Here is a 5918-nt window from a genome sequence, read left to right as displayed (position 1 = left end):
TAATATTCACTTTACTATAATTGGGAAATTTTTATTGATGTTTGAAATTTATTATAAAAAGTATTTGCTTTTGAGAAAACACTTTTTCTTTAAAGATTTGTTTTTAGAACGGGGTATTTTTATAAAAATCTAGCGACCATTTTCAATAATTTTTATTTTTTGGAGCATTCATATAACTTAAATTGGAAATTGGATCTCAAAGATATCGGGTATCTTCTGATAATCGATTTGAATCGACACAGACAGACAGACGAGGATGGATACATGAATCATTCATAGTAAATTGGTATTCATTAGGAATGAGGCATTGTTTACCTAAAATTAAAATTAGAGAAATTTAGGAAATGCTATTGGTCCGATCATCTGAATGCTTATCTGTTGAAAATACCGGGAAGCTTGATATTTTATATAATATGGTCTCTTTTTTGATAATCACTTTAAAGTCGGACATGTACTGGGACACCTTTAACGTATTCTCTAAATATTTTTTCTACAAGATCTGATACCCTTTTATAGGCCGAAGTTATTCTCTACTGTTTTAAGATAATTGAGTGGATATTTCTGTTACAACTGGAAATAGCTTCTTGCATCATAGGAAACATCTTGGGGCACTTTGTAAAGAAAAACTTGATCCAAAATTTGTGAAAAGCTTCTAAGTTTAAAACCGAATTGCAATCTGAAATATTATGTACTTCATATGACTTTAAGCCAATTTTAGCTTTGATATTTTTATCAAGCTAAAAGAATTAAAACATTTAATATTACGAACAGCATTTCTAACGAAAGTTCTTAATGGCTTTCGTAACAGTAGCTCGACTGCTATAGCTTTTTTTCTTCCTAGACTATAGACTATAGATCTGAAACATTCTAAACATTATATGATTTCAAGACAGCTTTGTTTTGGTTCTGTGCACAAAAAAAAAAACAGAATATTTAACTTTATGAGCATAAAAATCGTTGATGCCTTTCGCCACAGTTGTTCGACTTATTTTATCTTATCAATCACTCCTAGAGCTAGCTCTTTTTCTTTCCCCTTCTACGGTTTATTTTAATGCTCAAGGACTACCTTATACTGTTTAATAGCTTTTGAAATTGTGCAAAAAATAAACTTCTAGATCCTTAACAATCTTTTTTCGAATTTTATTTTGACCGAAATGACAGTTGAAAACAGTTCTGCTACATCTTTTTATCTTCTCCATCTAGGGTTTATTGCAAGGTCCAAGATACCCTTTTTTACTGTTTAATAGTTTTTAAAATACAGTAATAGATAAACTTTTAAACTGGAGGTCCACACCACGCGTTCTACGCTTTCTCGCATTCTATGCGTCTGTCGAAAAAAGTAGAATCAATGTATTTTTATGTTGAAAGTTACAAGCACAAAAGCGTAGAATGCCTTGACGCGCAGAATGCTTAAAGAAGATCTACTTTCTACTTTTGTAAACGTCACAAGCGGCGCACGAATACAAACAAACAAATAATTTACGTTTAAAAAGTGTAGCATGTAACTTGAAGCGTAGAACGCGAAGTAGGTATGACAAGATCGTAATGCTTTGACGCGTAGTGTGAACCTCCGACTTTAGATCTTTTGCGATCTTTTTTCTGCGTCCTGAAATATCTGAAAATATCATTTCAAAGCAGTTAAAATAAAGTCCAACAAATATATTTAAAAATTTTGAAAAATTCATGGTGTTTTTGTTTGAAATTTTGCTCATATCTCTGTTATTTATAGATTTTAAATAGAAAACTACTTAAAGCATGTATTTAAGATTTGGTTTCTGATATCTGAGATTACTTCAGATCAGAATATATATTTTATGGGCTAAAAAGTATAAATTACAAAGGGAATGACAAACCTACATAATAATTAAATATTTAAATCTCGTCCTCAACGAAAAATCGTGCGGGTATAGATACAAATTGCTAGAATTTCAAATTCACAGACTCCACTACGATATTTAACACAGTTTTAAATATAAATTTCTTTCCTATAATCTTTTGTTAAAATCTCATTTATTTCAATATTTTCTTGAATATTTTCATTACGTTTGCGTATTTTCTGTTAATTATAAATATTTTTAAAATAATTTAAGTTTCCGCTCCAATATAATTGTAGAAGTTAACATGAAAACAACCAAAAGTTGTCATTTATATTAATTTTTTTATTGCAAATATGTTTTTTTTATTAAATTACAAACATTCTTGAATTTTTATTGCTTAGTGCGCAAAAGGGTTAAAAGCTGATTTTTTTATTTGAAAATTAAAAATTTTTTATTTGAAAATTCAAAATTTTTTATTTTTAAAAGTATTTTGTAATTAAATTTAATATTTTTTTTTTGCATAATTAATTTTCATTTTTTTATATTAAACAAAATTTAATTTAACAAACATTTAAAAAATTTTCGAAATTATTCCTTCGACTTTGGAAGTTTTTTCTTTTATTCAGTAATAATTGAATTATAATTTATTAATAATTTAATGCGACATAAATTAATTGTAATCATTATACATATTTATTTAACTTCCCGCCATTTTTCGTTTTGCAAATAAAAAAAAAACTTATATATTTTTAACCGATTTTACTGAAACGCTTGTTGCCAAAGTTAAACTTCAACTAATTGTTAATTTTCCTACCCCTACATCTAACGATTCATTTATTTTTTTTTACATTTCAGATTTTGTCATTGTTTTTTTTTTTTATTGTATTTTTTCTATATTTTGCATTTGTATGTGAATTAAAATGATCTTTCAATGATTATTTGATGATGATACAACTTACTTCTCTATATTACTCTTTATTTTTTTATTTATCTATTTTAACTTTATATAAAAATGTATATCTACATATTTAAACTGATTTGAATACACAAACTAATACACTCATACATTAAATGCACGTACAATACTTAATTGTTGTTGAAAATTAGCAATTTGTTGCTGCTAATATGTAGAAAAAGTATTATTGTTGTTTTGTTTTTTTGCTGAGACAAACGCCTAGAAAAACTCTCTCGCCAAAAGTCGAGCCCTAAAGTTTTTTTGTTAAATCTGATAATTTTTTGCTTTTTTCTGCTGCTGTTGTTTGTTTGTTAGTAACCTACACTTGAGCTTGTTAATTCATGCGCTTCTAATAAATGACGCGATACGAGCTCACGTGCGCTTGACTTGATGCTAAAGCTTTTCGTTGTAAAAATGTAAAACAAAAAAAAAAAAAAAACAAATGTTGTATTTAAAATCAAAAGCGACAGCAGCAAAAACAAATCTATTGTCTGTTCGTAACATCGCTGGTAACCACAATATCAAACATCTCTAATAGCAGTAGCTTCAACTTCTACGGTTCATGTATTAGATAATTGTGGGAATTTATAAAAAAAAACTATCTGCTGCTTAGGTTGTGTTGTCTAATGTTGCTGCTGCGTTTTGTTGTTAGTTTTTGCTACTGACTTCACATGCCACTGCAGCTGACAGTTTAACACTCAAATTCATGATCTATTTTTGAAATGATTTTGAAGGAATGTATTCATTTAAAGTAGAATTTTATGATTTATGAAATATACTATAGAAAATACTGTAGACTATAGACTAGAATATAGACTAGACTATAGATTACACTGTAGAATAGACTGTAGACTACACTGTAGACTAGACTATAGACTAGACTATAGAATAGACTAGAGACTAGACTAAAGACTAGACTATAGACTACACAAAGTTAGATAGTTAGTTTTCATGTGGGACGAATAGATTGGGCTATAGATAAGCCTATAGACTGGACTATAGACAAGTCTATAGACTGGAATATAGACAAGTCTATAGACCGGACTATAGACAAGTCTCTAGACTGGACTATAGACAAGTCTATAGACTAGACTATAGAATAGACTATAAACTAGACTATAGACCAGACTATTGACTAGACTATAGACTAGACTAGACTATAGGTTAGACTATAGACTAGACTATAGACTAGACTATAGGCTAGACTATAGACTAGACTATAGACTAGACTATAGACTAGACTATAGAATAGACTATAAACTAGACTATAGATCAGACTATTGACTAGACTATAGACTAGACTAGACTATAGGCTAGACTATAGACTAGACTATAGACTATAGGCTAGACTATAGACTAGACTATAGACTAGACTATAGACTAGACTATAGAATAGACTATGGACTACACTATGGACTAGACTATAGACTAGACTATGGACTAGACTATGGACTAGACTATGGACTAGACTATAAGCTGGACTATAGGCTAGACTATAGACTACACTATAGGCTAGACTATAGACTAGACTATAGACTAGACTATAGACTAGACTATAGACTAGACTATAGACTAGACTATAGACTAGACTATAGACTAGACTATAGACTAGACTATAGACTAGACTATGGAGTAGACTATAGACAAGACTATAGACTAGACTATAGACTAGACTATAGACTAGACTATAGACTAGACTATAGACTAGACAAAGTTAGTTAGTTAGTTAGTTAGTTAGTTAGTTAGTTAGTTATTTAGTTAGTTAGTTAGTTAGTTAGTTAGTTAGTTAGTTAGTTAGTTAGTTAGTTAGTTAGTTAGTTAGTTAGTTAGTTAGTTAGTTAGTTAGTTAGTTTTCATGTGGGACGAATAAACTTCAAGTTTTAGTTAATGTGAAGTTATTTATTTACAGCTCTGACCTTCACTCATTTAGTCACTATTTTGAAATCAAAGGTTATCATATCAAAATCTGTCAAATTTGGCTATCAATCTAAATTAAAAGTTGGGCATGAACTATGTATTGGTGAGGAGTTTTGTTGATTGTATCTTGAAAAACAGACTTAAATAATCTTGTTGTTTCAATTAATAAATTTTTTTTCATGGTTGAATAACAAATTATTAGATAATAAATGCTTATATTTTTTTTAAACAAGTAATTTATAAAAATGTTTATTTATTTGTATTTAAAAGAAAACAATGTTTTTTTAATGTTTATTTTTCCTTAAATAACTGATTTTCTTACCTTGATATTTCTGTTAATAATTTGTTTCTTTCTATGTCATTAATTTCTTTAATTTGAGTTTCAAGATTTCTTTGTTTTTCCTTTATCCAGTCAAATACCAAAAATTTATTTTTTTAATTTGTAATACATATTTATTAGTTTATTTTTTTGTTTTCTGTTTGTTTGCTTTATACATTTTTGTTATTTTAATAATATTTATGTACCTTAATATTTTTACTATTTTATTATTTAACTTAATTTTCTGTTTGTTTTCAAAATTTATTTTCAGCTCAATTCGGTCCAGTTGTTGCTGAATAAGGTTAGTGTTTGCTTAATTTTCTTTAAATTAAACAAATTTTTTATTATTTATTTAGACGTTTGACATTTTAATACAATCGTCAACTATGAACTTGTATAAAAAATTAAGAAATCTTTTAAACATAAAATAAGATGTTTTTTAAAGAGTCTTGATTAAATATTTAAGTGTACATATTTGGGAAATGTTTTGTAATAACCAGGGAAACCGAAAACATGCTCTAAAAAAGTGTTTTAAGCGCTTTAAATATGCCGTAAAAAACTCAAAATATGCTCTTAAAATTTAAAAAATATGCTCTAAAAATAAAATTTTTTATTATTTTTTAACATTGAAAAGCTCAAAAAGACAGAAATTGTAATGAAATAATAAATGTTTAGTGTCATATTTTATCCTGTAAGATTTTTTATAATTGATTCATCTCATAGTTTGAAGATCTAGTTTAATAGAATTCCGTTTTACGTTCAGATAACCAATAAATAACATGAAACCATTTGGACCCCAAAGAACATATTTCAAACGACAAAGTTTGACACATTTCTACCAATTGTATTCATAGCTTCTAAACTGACATTTTAATCGGTGTTGTCATAAATTCCAATAATTAGTTTTTTA

This window comes from Lucilia cuprina, chromosome 4 (assembly GCF_022045245.1).
Source record: "Lucilia cuprina isolate Lc7/37 chromosome 4, ASM2204524v1, whole genome shotgun sequence".
Classification (NCBI taxonomy): domain Eukaryota; kingdom Metazoa; phylum Arthropoda; class Insecta; order Diptera; family Calliphoridae; genus Lucilia; species Lucilia cuprina.
The sequence above is the reverse complement of the archived record's forward strand: the minus strand, read 5'-3'. Positions refer to the sequence as shown.